The sequence below is a fragment of the Balaenoptera physalus genome (assembly GCF_965194825.1).
Source record: "Balaenoptera physalus genome assembly, chromosome: 3".
In the NCBI taxonomy this organism is placed as follows: Eukaryota; Metazoa; Chordata; class Mammalia; order Artiodactyla; family Balaenopteridae; genus Balaenoptera; species Balaenoptera physalus.
In genome coordinates this window covers 159381140-159400978 of record NC_138890.1, presented here as the reverse complement: position 1 = coordinate 159400978, position 19839 = coordinate 159381140, and the positions used below count along the sequence as shown (strand labels likewise).

At 36.2% G+C, this 19839-nt stretch overlaps 1 long non-coding RNA gene across 35 annotated transcripts in view; it reads left to right on the top strand.

The window, feature by feature from the left end:
* The window catches only part of LOC309656873, a 1296162-nt gene that overhangs the window by 394015 nt on the left and 882308 nt on the right, over positions 1-19839 (top strand). For 34 of the 35 annotated variants that reach the window (XR_014261524.1, XR_014261525.1, XR_014261535.1 and 31 more), the window contains 2 exons: positions 15758-15860; positions 16974-17049. This is a non-coding gene — a long non-coding RNA (uncharacterized lncRNA). The remainder of the gene's footprint in view (positions 1-15757; positions 15861-16973; positions 17050-19839) is intronic. The other variant, XR_014261549.1, reaches the window with a different exon arrangement.

Genomic DNA, 19839 nt, shown 5'->3' with positions numbered 1-19839 from the left:
CTATTGATAATAAAGTCTAAATTCTAAACTAAGATAAACATAAGACCAGAAACAAATTTGATGCTGAAAGCAAACCCCAAGTCTACAGTTGCTCCCAAAGTCCACTGCCTCAATATTGGTATGATTCATTGTCTATTCAGCTATTCCAGAGATTCAGGGTAGATCAAGTTGATTTTGGAGATGTAATCCGCTGCGCCTGAGGATGCTGGGAGAAATTTCCCTTTCTCTTCTTTGTTCACACAGCTTCCAGGGTTCAGCTTTGGATTTGGCCCCGCCTCTGCATGTAGGTCACCTGAGGGCGTCTGTTCTTTGCTCAGACAGGACGGGGTTAAAGGAGCAGCTGATTAGGGGGCTCTGGCTCATTCAGGCTGCGGGGAGGGAGGGGTATGGAATGCGGGGCGAGTCTGCGGCGGCAGAGGCCAGCGTGACGTTGCAACAGCCTGAGGCGCGCCGTGCGTTCTCCCGGGCAAGTTGTCCCTGGATCACGGGACCCTGGCAGTGGCGGGCTGCACCTGCTCCCAGGAGGGGCGGTGTGGAGAGTGACCTGTGCTTGCACACAGGCTTCTTGTTGGCTGCAGCAGCAGTGTTTCACGCCTGTCTCTGGGGTCCGTGCTGATAGCCACAGCTCGAGCCCGTCTCTGGACCTCGTTTAGGTGGTGCTCTGAATCCCCTCTCCTCGCACCCTGAAACAATGGTCTCTTGCCACTTAGGCAGGTCCAGACTTTTTCCCAGACTCCCTCCTAGCTAGCTGTGGTGCACTAGCCCCCTTCAGGCTGTGTTCACGCAGCCAACCCCAGTCCTCTCCCTGGGATCTGACCTCCGAAGCCCGAGCCTCAGCTCCCAGCCCCCGCCTGCTCCGGCCGGTGAGCAGACAAGCATCTCGAGCTGGTGAGTGCTGGTCGGCACCGATCCTCTGTGCAGGAATCTCTCTGCTTTGCCCTCTGAACCCCTGTTGCTGCGCTCTCCTCTGTGGCTCTGAAGCTTTCCCCCCGCCACCCCCTGTCTCTGCCAGTGAACGGGCTTCCTATTGTGTGGAAACATTTCCTCCTTCACAGCTCCCTCCCAGAGGTGCAGGTCCCTTCCCTATTCTTTTGTCTCTGTTTTTCCTTTTTCCTTTTGCCCTACCCAGGGCAAAGGAGTTTCTTGCCTCTTGGGAAGTCTGAGGTCTTCTGCCAGCGTTCAGTAGGTGTTCTGTAGGAGTTGTTCCACATGTAGATGTATTTCTGATGTATTTGTGGGGAGGAAGGTGACCTCCACGTCTTACTCCTCCACCATGTTGAAAGTCTCCTCCTGATTTGTACTTTATATTTATCTGCCTTAATGGAATTTTGGATGACTACTACATTAAGAGCAGCTGGGCCAATTTAAAAGCCACTAATATACCAGGTGGGTATGAACGGTTCCAGACAGAAGAGGGAAAGGATTCCCTTGGAGGGAATCTAACCACAGGATTCAGCAACACTGATGGGTAACTTGTGATAATGTTTTTCAAACACTCGACAGATACCGAGATAGAATCTCTAGTTCCTCAGAGGACGTGGCTAAGCAAGCTTTATGTTTATATAAAAAGTCAGTTTTTATAGTTTTAAGTTTCTACTTCCTGAGATTTGTTTTACCTTATAGTTATGGGCTAAATTGTGTCTTCCCAAAATTCATATGTTGAAGTCCCAATCCCTGGTACCTCATAATGTAACTGTGGTGGTCAACTTTACATGTCAACTTGACTGGGGTAAGGGATGCCCAAAAAGTGGATAAAACATTATTTCTGATTTTTTCTGTGTGTGTTTTCAAAGGAGATTAGCACTCGACTTGGTAGGCTGAGTAAAGAAGATCACCCTCACCAATACATGTGGGCATCATCTGATCCACTGATGGCCTGACTAGAACAAAAAGGCAGAGGAAAGGAGAATTTGCTCTCTGTATGAGCTGGGAAATCCATTTTCTTCTGCGCTCAACATCAGTGTTCCTGGTTTTTGTGACTTGAGACTCTGACTAAATTACACCACTAGCTTTCCTTGGTCAGGCTTGTAGATGGCAGATCGTGGGATTTCTCAGCCTCCATAATCACATGAGCCAATCCTTCATAATCTCTTTCTATAAATTTATATATTGATATATCCTATTGCTCTGATTCTCTGGAGAACCCCTGACTAATACAGTGACCATATTAGGAGATGAGGTCTTTAAGAAGATAATTAAGTTAAAATGAGGCCATTAAGGTGGAGCCCAATTCCAATATGACAGGTGTCCTAATAGAAGAGTATGAGAAAGACACCAGGGAGGTGCTAACACAGAGAAGACCATGTTAAGAGACCAGAGGGTTGCCATCTGCAAGCCAGGGAGAGAGACCTCAAAGAACCCAACCCTGCTAGCTCCTTGATCTTTGACTTCCAGTTTCCAAAACTGTGAAAAAATAAAGTTCTGTTCTTTAAGCTACTTTGTCTGTGGTATTTTTTTTATGACAGTCCTAGAAAATCAGTGAACCCATTAATGGAGTTAAAGTTACTTGAGGAAGCTTTTTCTTTTCCTATGCCGTATAGAACATGACATTGGACTAAGAACACACTGTATATACTAGTTGATTAAATTCAGTTCCAGAGGCATAGTTCTCAAAGTGAGATCTCCAGACCATCAGTATTAGCATCACCTAGACACTTTTTTAGAAATGTACATTTTTGAGCCCCAGGCACTACTGAAACAAACTCCGGGGATGGGATAGAGCAATCTGTTTCAGCAAGTCCTCCAGGTGATCTGATTCACATTAAATTTTGAGAACAAGTGTTTCAGATGTACTGAACTAGGGACTGGGCAGCTGACATGCATAAGTGATGCAGCCCAGGTGTAAGTCAACAGCAAATTCTGGCATCTTGGCAAATTAGAGAAGGCACACATCTCTTTTGGGGTCAAGGCCAGCCAGTACAGCTGGTTAATGTGGAATGGTCTTTATTTTTTAGAGTAAGCAAGCAGAATAGATTCATAGATGGCTATTTCATGACTTTTAAATGTTGGTAGCAAATTCTGATAATCGTTGGCCAACCAAATAAAACATGTTTGCAGGACAATTCCATCCTGGAGGGCAGTATGATAGATTTTTGATTTCCCTTTTTATGTGTATGATTTCTTGCTACTATATTCAAAGAGAAGGAAATGAAATTGAGGAAATTACCTTGTTTTTTTCTCTTCTTCTTGGTGATTTTTATATATGTTGGACTAGAGATTTAAATACACTCTGTGCATATAACTCCTCACTCTGAAAACGTACAGTTTTAGAATGCATACTCTTCGTTATTCAGTGTTGTTATTATCCTAAGGCAGCGTTTGGATTTTGGTTCATTTACAAACAAGGCAAGCATGTCTTTAATGGCCTGTCTCAGGTAGACAGAGGTCTGTTTTCAGAGCCCTTGCTGCACCGAGCCACGCTTCCACTGCCATCTGTGACTTTGTATGTGGGGATGTGCTGACTGGGACAGTTTCTTCTTCACTGACCATCTGCCACAGGTGCTGGAAACAGTGCCTGTAGTATTCAATCTTCAGATGAAAGGTTGAATTATCTGCCATGAGTTTCTTACTAAGTTGTTATGCCCACAGTTTGAATGCCATGTTCTATGGCGGAATCTAACCTGGTTTTATGGCTGCTTTTGTTTGCTTATTTGAGGGAATTTTTTTGCACCGTTTAAAAATGAATACAGAGAGGAAAGGAAATAAACATTTTTATTAAGTTCTTGATGGTTATAAAGTAGGAACGTTTGCCGGTGTCCTAAACAGCTGGTCTCTCCCTCCGCCCTCACCTCTACCCTTATTCCCACCCCAGGACTATAGCCAAGACCTTAAAGATGATATTTTCTGCCAGCAACACTACCATAAATAAGGACTATTGTTGGAAGAGCATGAAATGAAGTCACTTCAAGTAAAGGATAAGAAGTACAGCTTAACAACTAAAGCTGTAAAAATAATTAACAGAATCCCTACATATTTAAAGGAGAAGGATTGAAATGTGACAATTTACTTAAATCAGTTAAATCATATATCCAGTCCTTCATTTTGGGAAAACGAATTTTATTTTATAATCTAAGTGATTGATTATATTTAGAAATGTGATTATATTTAGAAACAATCTTAAATTAATTAAAGTAGGCACAGGGAAAGGAATTATGACCTTTATAATACAGATGTAAATATTAGCTTAGAGAGGCTAAATCTCAGATCAAAATATGATAGAGTTAGAAGGCAAATTCTATCCTGTCTTAATCCAAATAAAAATTAATAATACTTATAAGAGTCTTTTTTCCACATAATCAACTCATACATTCCTGAACACAAAAATCCCACGAGTCAGATAACTTTGGATCAGCTATAACTTTATCAGTTCATTCCCTAATTCATCAATAGACTCAAGATTCTAAAGGCTATAAACACTTCTCACTTAATTAGGAGGGAAATTGTGCCTCTTTGGATGGTTTATCATTTCTCCCCTCCTCCAAATTCTAATATTCTTTTTAAACTAAAGTACCTTCCCTTATTTTCTTCACAGCTCTCAGACTTGGCTGTTAAGTATTCTGTTTCATTTTCGTCAGATTTTCTATTCAATGTAAGTATGAGGTTAAGATTAACATCCTGGGCATGTAGTAGATGAGAGAGAAAACAGTTCCTCAATTTAACAGAGCCTCATACTATAACCTCTACAAGAAAATAAAACCCTCTACTCTTAAGTTTGACAGCACGTTTTCTTTAAATTTTTATCTTATAAGAAATTGTCTCTTTCTATGACACTTGTATTTTCAAAGTTTCCATTATTCTCTCAGTTCCTGTTAGTGAGATCAGCATGTGCCAACCTGAAAAAGAAGAATGCGTTCAGCTGAGTCCCCAAAAGAACTGAAATTGGAGGAGGAATATATATATATTTAAATAACCTCACACTGTATGGTTAGAGGACCTATCCCAATTCTTTTTCACATCAAACTATAAAGAATTAAATATTGTAGTCTAAGATCAGATCTGCATCTACACAGACATTCAGTGACACTTTGCAAAGATGTGCACTTCTCTAAAATGGCCCCAATGTTCTTTGAAAGAAAAAGAAAAAAAAATCAGATTGTGGCATAAAACAATTACTATAACAGATACATGTTTTGTCACAACTTTTTTGAACAAATTTCCATCCATATGCAAGACAGAACTACATATCGAAATAACTAATTTTGAGTCTTTTTGGGTGGCATCCTCCTGCAACTTAATCTCAAGTAAAGCAATCTCTACCACTGCATTCAGTTCTCAAGAGGGCAGGTTCTGACTTAGGTCAAACCTACTTTTGAAGAAAACAAGCAGTACTGTTTTATGTCTTTTGCTCATTTTCACAATAATGTGATAAGTATTTGTTGGGCTGACTCTTAAAGACACAGATGACTACTACATGAGCTCCAAACCTAAATTCAACTAGGAAATTCTAATTGTGACTGTAATATGGATTTATTTTCATTTTCAATGGTATGAAACTAGTTCAGTTGATTTATTTGTATCCCAACTGGAATGAAACTTGTTCAGTTATAGATACCTTGACCAAAAAAAAAAGAAAAATACAACTTACATTATGGGTTAGGCTAACTATATTATTGATCAAAATATTCTGCCTCCAGAGAGTACAAATTGACCTTCCTTAACTCCATCTGCTTTTATAACCTGAGATTTTTAAAATGCCTGAAACTATCTTCATCAGATCTATACCAATCACTAGATCAGATTTCACTTGGAATGCATCAGTCAGAAAATCTCAACTATATTATATACTCACAGTGTGACTGAATCGTCATTACCTTTCATCAATGACTATAATTTACGTCTTTATTATTTTCCTTCACACTAAATGCTGGCAAAAACACACAAGACTCCTACATTCTAAGTTGATTTAAAAAATCCTATAAGGACATGTTTGGTTACACCAGAGAAACAGTGCATAGTGTAGCGTGACAAGCTCTAGGGATGTGATGATCTGGGTGGTGCCATCAGTGGACATGCTTGACCTTATTTCTAATCGTTAGTGCTTTTTAAGGCCATGGAGGCAATAGTCACGTGGGAATGTGCCCCATACCCAGTATCCTACCTACCTTCTATCCTTCTCTTTTAGGTGGATCTCATTTAGACACTGCTCTCATTCCCAGACCCCTCCATCAAATTATCACAATGAAAATGAGGACCTAGTCTACTGTCTCCTATGTTCATTAGACTTCATACTAATAATTGGGGTATTGATGTGACTATAGACCAAAAAGGAAAACTGGATCTTGTTTTCCATCTCCACAATAATCCAAGATGCACCAGTACTTTCCATTTTTGAGAGATAAGAATTCTGAAGAGGAACTCAGTCTCTAAAATCAGCAGAATCACATGTTATATATTCTAAACTTTTCTATCTCAGGCAACAAAAAGATCCTTTTTATTGCACTTTTCCAGACACAGTGGTAATTGAATAGATCATCAATGTCTAATCCTCAGCAAAAAGAAGGATAATACTTTCATGTAGCATATATTGGGTTTTTTTTCTGTATAAAATCTATGATCTTCAAATATAGGTTTTCAGTATTCCTTTAAGCAGTCTTTTTGAAGTTGACCAATTTATGACTATTCTGACTTCTCTCTTCTCCTTCAGGTCATGAAATTTCATCTTTCTCAATTCAGGGTCACTGGAGAATACTCAGCAGTTCTTAGAAAAGGTTTATGGTTTACTAATATAGAAAACAAGTGCTTAGATTTTGATGTTTTAAGAGGCTATGTGGCAGCCTCTGCCTCTGGCTTCTCTCAAAGGAGTCATTATAAAAAGCAAATTCAAATTTATAAAATGTGAGCCTTAGCCTTTTTGTCACCACAATTCCCTGCACCCACTCTTCTTCTGGGAGAATGACTTAGGAGATGTAGAACCCTCTCCTTCCATGGGCATATCTCATACATTCTGGATTATAAAACTAAAGTGGAAACACTGCCTGCTGTTTTGGCTAGTAGCTAAGTACATTCACCTCTATTTCATCCCAATTGATTTTGATCTCACTCCCTTATATTCAAAATATTGGCCTTACTAGATGTGTTGGTCTTTTGAGGTATTAATTTGGCTAGGATACAGTACCCAGTTGTGCAAACACTAATCTGGGTTTTCCTGTGAGCATATTTTGCAGATATGAGTAAAGCACATAATTATTAACTTTAAGAAAGGAAGATTATGCTAGATAATTCCGATAGTCCTGTTCCAACAGGTTGAAGGGCCTTAAGAGCAAATCTGGAGCTTCCCTGATTAAGAAATATTGTCTGTGGACAATACCTTCAGCCTATCCTCTAGAGTTCTAGTTGACCCTTCCTGAAGGCCTGTCCTACAAATTTCAGACTTGACTAGCCTGACATTTGCATAACCCAATTTCTTGCAGTAGAAAACTAATATAAGTGTTTATTTTTTAAATAAAAGAAGCAACATTATAATCAATAAAGTGGAATTTCTTTTCTCCACAGGGTTTAAAATATAACAGGAGAGAAAATATTAAACACACTCTTGCTACCCATGTTTCTATTAGTTTTCTATTACTCTTTTAACAAATTACCACAAAATTAGTGGCTAAAAACAAATTTACAGTCTTCCAGTTTTGAAAGTCAGAAGTCCAAAATAGGTCTTACTGAGCTAACATCAGGGTGTCCACATGGCTGAGTTTCCTCTGGAGTCTCTAGGAGAAAATCCATTTTCTTGCTTTTCCCAGATATTACAGGCTTCCTGATTTCCTTGGCTTGAGACCCCTTCCTCCATCTTCAAAGCCAGCAGTGTACCATCTTCAAATCATTCTCTGACTATGATTCTTTGCCTCACTCTTCCTTTCAAGGATACTTGTGATTACATTGTGTCCATCCAGATAATCCAGGATAATCTTCCCATCTCAAAGTTAGCTTATTAGCAAACTTATTTCCTTCTGCTACCTTAATTCCCCTTTACCATAAAACCTAAAATATTCAAAGATTCCTGCGATTAGAACACAGACACCTTTGAGGGGTCATTATTCTTTCTACAACACCATATATTGCACTTGAATCCCTATTACTAATATTGAATTCTTTCGTGCTTCTATCTGTCCTGAGCCTTCTAATGCAGCCTCTCCTCTTTCCATAAATGTAAACTCCTTGACCCAGTCTAATTGTTGTTATTGTTGTTGTTTTCCCAACACCTATCCAAGTGGTGATTAGACTTAAATTCATACCTTGGTGAGTCTACCAATTTAATACCAACTTTGAAGTCCATCTCTTTTTTACCTTGAATCCATACTTTCCCCAAAACCTGTCTTAAAATCTTTTTTCCCTTTTCTCCTCCCTTTTCAAAAACTGCTCATCATTGTTTAAACATGCTTACCCTGCCTAGCTTAAAAAGCACCCCTTTGATCCAGGCCATTTTCCTTTCTTCTATAAATTTCTTATACATTATTTCTACTTATTCAGTCCATTTCTTTTGAATTTTTATTTACATTTCGACTCTGTAATCTTTCTGAAACTACTGTTGTTAAGTCTTCAGAAGACCAAAAGGAGAGAAAGCAAAAAAGGAAAAGAACAGAAAGAGCAAATTCTGAGTGATTTACCTGTCTGTTGGTTACCTAGTCTCTACAGATGTTCAGATACACATCAGCTCTATGTGTTCCCTTGAAGACTAGGAGGACATCTAGCTGAACTGTCTCAGGAGCTATTCAAGCAATGAAACAGTAAAGAATACTAGAAAGAATTTTGGACTAAGATTTGACTTATTTTCCCTGCCTCTTCTACTTAAAGTTGAATTCTTTGGAGGATATTGTCCTTGCCTACTTCAAAGAGTTGCTTTGGGAACCTATAGGGCTAAATACTTTAAAGTATTGACTTATCTATTTACATAAATAAAATACATGCAATTACTATTGTAAATAACAGATAATCACTATAAAATATAAATGATGATCAGAGGTATAAATACTCCTTTTGAATCTTCAATAAATTAAATTTTATAAGGACTCCATTGTAAAAAAAAATGAAGCTGTGAGGTACAGAGGTTCTGAGGAATACAGTTTGGAAATAATCCATGTGTTTATTATTGTTTGAATACAAGTAATTGAAAATTTCAGGAATTTCAAATAAAATCAATCTGCTTTTCATTTTCCTGTGTGGAGGAGCAGTTACTTTTTTTCTAAGTTTGAATTTTCAAATTATAGAAAAAAATAGCTCTTTTCAGATTTGACATTTGACCCAATTACCATACTCTTTTCAAGTATGACATTTACTTACTTATTCATTCCATGAAAATAAAATCCTATAAATATAACTTTATATACAGACTGAAAATGATTAAGCAAATTGTAAAGCTCTTTTTTTTTTTTTTTAAAGTTTTTATTTATTTATTTATGGCTGTGTTGGGTCTTCGTTTCTGTGCGAGGGCTTTCTCTAGTTGCGGCGAGCGGGGGCCACTCTTCATCGCGGTGCGCGGGCCTCTCACTATCGCGGCCTCTCTTGTTGCGGAGCACAGGCTCCAGACGCGCAGGCTCAGTGGTTGTGGCTCACGGGCCTAGTTGCTCTGCGGCTTGTGGGATCTTCCCGGACCAGGGCTCGAACCCGTGTCCCCTGCATTGGCAGGCAGATTCTCAACCACTGCGCCACCAGGGAAGCCCCAAATTGTAAAGCTCTTTATGTTTGAAAGGAAATTCGACATAGATTGAAGATTGCCATTCAGGAAATTACCTTCTTAATTGTCTGCTCCTTAATACTAGTATTCAGAAAACTAATAGTTACACTTTCTTATACAGTCTGACATTGAATATGAATATGAGTCTGAGTAGCTTCTGAATATGCACTAGATGAAGACTATTGAATGAAACCAGATGTCATTAGTTTTGAGGGGTCTTTCATGCATGTGATTCTATATGTTTGGACAAATGTAACATTTGCCATTTACTACCAAGTTCTAGGGATATTATAAAAGATAAATAAAATTAGAAACAACATTCTAGGTTATGTTATGGCCTTATTTTTGTGGAAGCTAAAGGCAAGAGAGTCAGTGCTTAGGAAATCGTTGATTAAGTGAAATAAACTCATGTCCTTTCAATATATGCCCCTATAGGCTTACTTTAGCTGGTTTAAATTAAAATTAAAATAGAATAGCAGAGGTAAGAAGCATGAATTGATGGCATTAAACTATAAGTTTCATTCATAAAAATTCCTTTCCAATTTTAATAGATGTAGTTTCAGTTTAATTTTGAAAGTATATTTTAACCCACTCTCTAATCTACATATTTTAAATAATTCAAAATGGAAAGTACGACATATGGCATAATGTAAATGATTTATTTTCTAAAAAAATGTTTTATTTATGACACTAAGAGAATGTTTAATACCCAAAAAGGGAATCTCAGAGTTGTTCATGATTCAAGTAAATTGCTTTCCCATGTTTTCTGTATTTTGCCTTAATAACAAATGATCTCTAAATTAAAATTTACTACCCTTTGAAGTAATGTAAAATTTAGAAATTTTTCTGGACTTTAGCTATTTAGTTTTATTTTAGTGGAAGTGTGTTAAACATTCACTAATGTAGTATTTAGTTTGCTAAATGTGTGACTATATTAAATAATAACTAGACATTTCTAGATATTGTACATACCTCAACTCTTTCCCAGGGTAGATAATTGGGATGGGTTTCCATGTTTTCTGAAACTTTATTTAGTTTTTACATTACTTTTCTTCAATAGTAGACAATTGTGTTTATTATTCCAATAGTATAGCAAAGACTATAGAAAATCGTTGATTTTTATAATTCATTTTACTATAATTTTTAAATTACTTTCATGAAGAGTTTAATGTGATGAAATTTTTTTTCTTAAGGACTAGGTGTTCAAAGTTATCTAAAAACATATCAACACTAAATTTTTTTTAATTTTGGCAAATTTAACTGCCCCCAAACTAAAATAAATTCATTTATTCAGTCAATCAATATTTATTTATTTTTCATAATATGAATATTTCTACTATGTCCTAGCTGTAGGAACAGTAATTGAAAAAGACAAAGTCCTTGCTTACATGAAGTTCTCATTTCAAAAGAGGAAATACACACAAATATATAAACAAATACATAAACAAAACTTCTGACTTTTTTCTCAGGCTACTGCACTTCTTGGGCACTGCCTTTCAAGGCACAGTTGGTGTTCTTGTATTCTTGGCAAATTTGAAGCTTATTCTATGCTAAGGAATTTTTCATTGATTCGTTACATGGAACCATGTACTTTACATGAAACACTCCTACAAATTCAAATATTGGGATCACAGCTTAAATGACACTTTCTCAGAGAGGTTTTCCCAGTTTTCTAACTACCCCCTCCAAGACTCTTACTTATTACTTTTTTATTTTCTTCAGGGCATGGGACACAAACATATTATGTACATAGAACTTATAAAAATAATTTCTATACACACATATTTGATGTGTTTATAATATTTATATGCAATTGTGTTTCAGGGTATTTATTTCCTTATTCATATATTTGCTTATTTCCATATTTTCTGCTCAGTAGATCATAGACTTCTGGAGGGGTGGCACAATTTATCAACCTTGTTTATCATTAGGAACAATTCTTGAGTCATAACAGGACTTGAAATCCTTGCTAAATGAATGCATCAATGAATGAGGGTCACGGATAACTATTTCAATAGATGGTAGAAGCCATTGGAAGGGCTTAAATCACAGAGGTAGAGCATCTGATTCACATATTAGAAAGATCACTCTGGTTTTTGCCTGAAGACTCAGTAGTTTTATTTCCTATGGGTATCGTGCCCTTCTTGTAGTTCACAAACTCATTATGAGTGTCCATAGAACATAGATTTCATGAATGCAAAGACTATAACTTTTATCTTTGAATTTTGATGCCTAATGGAAAGCCAAGTACTATTTGTACATTCAGAAATATCTGTTGAATAATAAAATGACTTGTGAGTTGTAGGCATTCAGTTAAGCACAATGAATAAGCTGATTATTAGGCTCAAGTCCTGACTTCAAATATTCAGTTTCTAATTTCAAAGATCCAATTGGCTAGTAATAAAGGCATGCTTGCTAGCAAATGATTGAATACAAAGTTCTGTAGAGTAAAATAAATTGGCAACTGGATATTGGTCTATTGCTCTGATATGGAAGACCAGCGATTAAAAAAAACAAAAACAGTGTTTTTATTAAAGTTGCTCTTGGAAAATTTTTATTGTTTGTTTTGTGCTCATGTTTATTTCATCTTACAGCTTACATCTGTGAGTTTATAACTTACATTAAATGTATAACATTAGATAAAATCTAGTGTATACATGTGATGATAGTTTCTGAAACCATGTTGTTGACCACATTTTTAATATAATTTAATGAAAACTATTTTATAAAACATAAAAAGAACCTGAGTTTGTATTGAGATAAACCTGATTTCAATCCTTAATCCACTGTGTATTACCAGATGATTGATTAATATTCACCACAGGATCTGATATAGTGAATATTAGCTTTTTTTTTTTTTCCCAACTATGAATTAAGCTGGTCTCACTAAATTAGTGAGATCTTCTGCAAAACCAATTGTTCTTAATGTATAGTACATATACTGAGGGTGGTAACTGTGGTGCCTTTTGATTAGATGGCTAATAATAGGTGGAATAAAACATTCTCTCTTCAGCACAAGGGCAGGGCAAAGGGTTGGAGCAAAGGAAACAACATACATCAAGACTACTAGGACTAATAGAGCTCCTTCCTCTGGTGTCATTGGGTGGCAGGATAGATGGTTTATTGGGAAGACTGTGTCACAGGGTGAGGTCAGCTCAGCAGGAATGAGTATTCTTCAAGAATTTGCCACAATGTCGAGCAATCCAAGGCTCAAGTGTTGGAGGAGGTCATTGAGAGGATGTGCTTACCAACTTACCCTTGAGCTGGACCCAGGCAATAGGGAATCCTCACAACTCCCCTGTCCTTGGAATGAATGTTCAAGTTCCGCCCACCATTCCCACACTAGGAGCTGTTTCAAGGACATATCTTTGAGAGAGTCAGGTGTTGTTGAGACCATCTGAACTGAATATGGGACTGAACACACTTTTGGCCTCTATATAAACTTTTTAAAGATTCTGGCAAGCAGCTGCAGAGATTTACTCATCTTGCAGCCACCCAAGACAAGCTTAGTATGTAAATTCCCTGGCTTATTAAACCTGCCACCCATCAATCTGGAGTTGTCTGCTTCCTTCTTTGGTGTCCCCTTCCCCTGGGTGTATGGGGACCAGTTTCAGGTTTCACTCAGGAAGCTCCCAAGGTTTGCAAACCAACACTCAGTGGCTGCAGTAGGTAGAATTTTGGCCTCCATGACATTCAGCCCCTAGTGTTACTCCTGTGAATGTGTTACACTGCATGGCAAGAATAACTTTACAGATGAGATTAAAATAAGAAGTTTACCTTGTATTATCCAAGGGGCTCCAACATAATAACATGAGCTCTTAAAAGTAGAAGAGGAAGGCAGAAGCACAAGTCAGAGAAACAAGGCAGAAAGAGAAGTCAGATATCCAAGCATGAGAAGGCTTTGATTTATGTGACTGGCTTGAAGATAGATCTAGGGGACCATGTGGAAACAATGAAAGGAAATGAATGCATCCAATATCCTGAGTAAGCCTAGAAGATTCTTTCTCAGAGCCTCCAGGTAAGATCTCATGTCAGCCAACAACTTAGCTACTTCCTCATGAGGCCCTAAGCAGTGTACCCAGTAGAGCCTGCTGGATTTCTGATCTGTACAACTGGAAGATAATAAATGGTTATTAGTTTAATTGACAATATTTGTGGAAGTCAGTTACGGCAACAATGGAACACTAATAAAATGACTGAGCTGAACAAACTTCAGCCCAAGAGAGAGACCTGATGGAATCCAGGAGCCAGTGATCTTCCCCACCTCTGGCACAATTAAGCACATCCTGAGGCTGAAAACTTGACCCTGGGTAAGTCAGACCTGAGGTCCAGTCTTGGCTGCCCTTTTTATTAAGTATCTCTGCCACTCATTTCTCTAAGTCTTAGTTTACTCAGGACAACAACATCTGTCTACCTCAGTGGGTTGTTGTAAGAATTGTATTTGATTTTACATATAAAATTCTTGCTGGAAACGTAGTAAGGGATTGAGAAATGGTATTTACTTTTACCATTAATATTACTTATCAGGCATAGCACCCAACGGTCCTTGAGAAGATTTTGTTGCATTAATCTATGGCTGCATAAAGACTTAACCCAAAATGACATGAGTTTCATTTCTCCGTAATTCCATGGATTAGGAGTTCAGATAAGGCAGAACACAAAGGCTTGTGTCTCTCTACAGTAGCAGAGGCCTTGATGGGGACCACCGGAATGGCCCCTAGCAGCTAGGATGACTTAACTGGTGTCTTATGTCAGAGTCTCAGTTCTTACCAGGCTCCTCAGCTGTCTTCCATGTCTTATTTCAGTCTAGCTTTCTTAAGCTTCCTCACAACATAGTTGCCCAGGGAAAGTGGGATTTTCTACGTGGTGAATGGCTTTCCCCAGAGATTATGCAGAATCTGCCAGCTTTCTTAAATTTAAACTTAAACTACTGTACCTGAAGTAACATTGTTTACGGGTGCAAACTTACAACTAGAAGACAAATAAGTCCTGGAGATCTAATACATGCCACAGTGAATATAAACAAGATTGTGCTATAATAATCAAACTTGGTAAGGGGCTAGATCTTACTTATACCCACCACAAAAAAGAAATAATAATTACGTGATGTGATAGAGGTGCTAACTATCACTACAATGGCAATCATATTACAAAATATAAATACATCAAACTACATGTTGTACATCTTAAATTTATACAATAAGTCAATTATATTTCAGTTACAAATAAATAAATAAACTACCAGACTTGAAATTTGCACAGTATCACTGCCTCTCATTTTACTGAACAAGCCAAGTTACAAGGCCATCCCAGATTCAAGAGGAAGTAAAACAGGGTCTTTTCTTTGGGGAGAATTTCACTTATGTACAGGATGGGAAGGAACTGATGGTGGCTATCTTTGATAATCTCTCCCACAGATTGCTAAACTTAATCATTTGGTCAATAACTAACAAAAAGCAAAATTCTTTATATTATCTGAAAAAACTTACTAATTTATTTGAACATCACACTGAAGCTATTTTAGAAATTATAAAAAAATACATTGTTTTCCCAAAGAGGCAACAGTGATGAGTAAAGAAGATATTTTGCATCATACAGCAGGCATCTAGAAATAATATAACACAACCAGAAGGAGACACTGAGCAGATTCACTTTAAAGAATTTCTTCAAAGAAAACTTTTTGAACAAAATATATACTGCATTTTATTTAGAAATATATTCTATATATTCTCAGTTGCCAACTTAGTTGGTAAAAATAGCACCTTTACCTCCTCCACCTTTATTCAAAAATTAGTGTTATATTGAAATAATAAAATGTTTTTATTTTTTATAGAAACTTGTACTTGTGTTAATCTAAACTACATTGATAATATTTTCAGTATTCTTACTGAGGAACATATTAACAGTTATCTTTGTTTTGTAAATAGAAAAATATATTTTATTTATTTTATAATGGAGTTTCTCTCTCTCTCTCTCTCTATATATATATATATTTAACTTAGAAAATTGATATATAAGTCACTCAGCCAAAAAAAAAGAAGACAAAATAAAATATGAATGTCACAAGTGATTCCTCTCCTTGTCTCCTTTCAGGAATGAACATAAAATGGGTGAAAGGGACACATATCTGATGTTCCCCCATCTAATCTCAAATCCACTCTGGCTTTTGTTATATGAGCATCTCATCCATCTGAGTGTGATTCTATTGTTGAAGGGTATATATTTTTAATGGAGTACTGGTTCTAAAAGTAAGACAATGGCTTAACTGATGCTTACCTGAAGGAAAAATATTCCATCATAGCAAGAAAGATACATTTTAATAGACATATTAAGAACAGTATAGCAATTTCTATGAGACATAGTCCAAGGAGATTTGAAGAGTGATTTTGACCACTCTTTATTTATTAGCCAAATTTAGAAACCAATTCTCATATAAAAGATGAGCTAAAGGAATTAGTAGGCTTAACTGCATGAATAGAAGATTTTTTAAGTGCATTTTTAAAATCACACAGAGAAATATGTGATTCTTTATTTTTGAAGAGATATAGACTTAGAAAATTAGGCTATTTAGATTTTATTTTATGTTAATTTTAAATAATTGATGAAATTTTATATCTGAACTCAAGGAACATTAGCCAAGTAAGAGAAAATCTGTTAAGTGTATAAAATCTGTTATAATTTGGTAAATTATAAAGATGCAGAATAAACATCCCCAAGTATTAAAATAAGATTTAGCAACGTAGAATAGATTTATTTGCATTTAACAAAGATCTCATGGCTGTTGCTGAAGAAATACTAAAATACAAACAGGCCTTTATCCTGGAACTTTTGTATGTCAGCTGAATAACAGTCAATCCCACATGAGTTAAAACTCATCTGCTCAAAAGCACCAAACTTGTTGAGAATATAATAAATTTGATTGTACCAAATTGAGGCAAACAATTTTTTTCAGGGAAAATATTTTACCATAGCAACCATATAATTGTGTGTGTGAGAGAGAGTGTGTATGTGTGTGTGTGTGGATGTGTGTGTGTTTGAAGAAGGGATGTGTAAAGTGATAAAAGTAATATTTACAATTTCAACTTCTGAAACATAATCAGCCCTGGGTAAATGGCAAGCACAACAGCTAAATGACAGCATGTGTTTTGCAAGATGGTATCACTGTATCTGTACCTAGGTATCTAAAGTGTCACCTATTTTAAAATTAGAACTTTAAAACTATGAATGCTTATAATTTTAACTTTGATCAGACCAAAAGTTAATATTTGTGACCATAATTTAATAATAGTGCATCAATTTCTCTCCTCAGTTTGGAAGAGCCACATCTATGAAGGCACTGACAACTTGAAGAGAGGAGTCTTCCAGTCTAAGGGGACACCGGCAAGGTATATACAGTTCAAATGCACGCTTATTGTTTGAAAAGTGCCCGTTGTCCAAAGGAAGACACACTGCTACCATAGAACAGTAAAGATATTGACATTCCAAACTAACACCTATTTTTATAATCTACTCACTCAAAATAGGTGAATATAAAAATGCCACAGCACGTTCAAGATAAGGGATAAAATTAATTTTCTGTTTTAAAAGGTTACCATTATAACAAATTCAGTGTAATGTAACAGTGCTCTTTCTGTTGTATTATTTTACTCATCTCTAATACCTAGGAGTATTAAATTTATACAAATTTAAAAAAATAAAAAGTTTTGTAAATGTGACTCCTAGGATAAAGGAGACCTACACTGTAAAGTAGAATTAGTACTCTAATAAAGAGTTTCCTTAGCTTCTCCATCAAAGACAATATATCTTGTGAGATTAAGAATAAATTGATTTCTGTGATGAGGAATATCAAAATGTTAGATTCAAAAAAAATCTGAAGAAATCCAACTCAGTTATAAAACAGGGAAATGCACAAGGGAAGGAGACAAAGAATGGTAGGAATTTTCCAAGCTCTTGTCTGTTACACTGTTTCTTATAGTGTGGAATGATTTATTATCTATCAATCTAGTCTCATTATAAAATAACAACATTTCAAAACTGTCACAGTTTAATATTGATTCCCACCTCTTTGAATGACCTAAAGCCAGAATATCTGAATAAAAATCATTGATCTAATCTTCACAAATTAGCAATGTTTAATATTTCTTTTAAAATTATAAAGTGTCAATTACATAACAACCAAATATCTACAGGAAATGGTTAAAGAAGGCGACAGAACCAGGATTTAAACCTAGAGCTATTTATATTCACCATCCTTCCTCTTAGCTCTATGCCACATAGCTTTCTTTCTCTACAATCTAATACACTGAAGCTTTGTACAGGGGCAGTATAAGCATAGCCAATGAGGTTTACCTGAGGTGTGATTATTGCTAATTGAAAACAAGTGCATTGATATAACAGTGGTACACATCAATATCCAATGTTTCACTGCCTTAAAAACGACAGTCGATCCTGCCACACAGCTATACTAAATAAAAATGAACACAGGAATAGTATGACGCATTAAGTGCTCTCAGTCAATGAAATAACTACGAGAAATATAGAACTACAGACAATGCTTTTCGATTTTTGTTTAAAAAGACACTCAAAATCTCATGGAAGAAGGCATCTCTATTAAAATGCGAACGTCTACAATGTCAGCTTCAGACAACTTTCAAAATCTTTCCGTTGGAAAGATGAAAAGAGGATATTTTAAAATAAAACCACTGCCCAGTTAACCATTTATGAAAGCAAGTGAAGTTTCCAAGAGAAGGACCCTCAAAAAAAGATATCTAGAAGATGCTATCTGCCTTGATGACACTTGGATTCTTACCCTCTGCATCTACAAGTGGTGGTTCTTGCCATCTCAGAGTTTTCACAGTACTTCATTACTGATAGGGGTGAGGTAAATGCACATGAAACCATCAACACTGAGGGAGGCTGTCACTATCCTCAGGATATAGGAAAGCTGGCAACTTGGGTATTAAGAGTTATGAAGTTTCTTCACAATGCTCAAGGGCAAAAATGCCACATTCACTTACTTTCCTAAATAAACATTAAATGTGGCTCTGTTCCTGCCTGAATTATTTTGTGGAAAAATTAAGTATCTGTTATTTTAAAGGTCCCTCTGCCTTTCTTCAGTAATTATAAAACCCTAGAGGTTTGGAATTCAGAGAAATGGAAGGGACTTTTGTTTCTGATATAGTGCTGCCATCTTTGAGATGGCCACCACTCAAGCCTTCCTGGGCCACGTAAATCAAACGGCACCAGAGTTCATGGCACTGCTTTCCCTGCAGAATGGTTACCAATCGTATTTACTGATTTAGTGCTTGAAAGCCACGTATTGATCACATGGACAAAAAAATAATAATTTTAATTTTCAGTTGCTGTATAGTTTTATGCATTTTAAAAATTATTTTAATTATTATTTGTTAAAAATAAAACTAAATTTATGTTTTGGTTTAATTTTTAACAAGTAATAATTTGGTAGTTTTTGAAATGCAATTATTTTTAAAAGCATTCTTGGGAAAATGCATCTCTTAATAAATTTTTTATTATAAATTCATGTATCCATAGATAAATCTTGCTTACTGTTAGAAGGTGACCATCAGATTCTATATTTCTATATTCTCATTTTTAGAGATTTAAGCTCTGAGAAATCTTATTCTCAGAAATAAGGAGATGAGAGAAGAGGCTCTTTTATAAGTCACTCAATTCTTTGAATTCCTTCAAAGAACTATGACAAAAATTGCAGAGTAATTTATCATAAAAACTGATTTATAATCATGTGTCCACTGACAACTCAATTAGATATTTCTTCAAGTTTTTGAAAGAATTCAATATAAAAACATAAAAAATTTATTTGTCAAAGGTTTTGTTATCTAGCTATTGGAGTCATCTACTTTTTAAAATAGAGGTGAATGTTTTGAATTGTCCCCTTTGTTTTGCATCCTGGAGATTTCAACACCCAAAGACAAAGCATCAGAGTCAAGTTCAAGAAGGTTGAGAAGTACACTTCTCTTTTGAAAAATGAAACCTTGTGGGAGAAAGGTTTTTTTTAAAAGGAAAAAATGGAAAGAGGAACAACAAGAATTAGGAAACAGTTATTCGAATCTGACACCTGAAAACTGGTTAAAATTATTTGCTTGGTCAGAATGCTTTTCATAAAGTTTTCTCTTAATCCCAGGGGTTAGCAGACC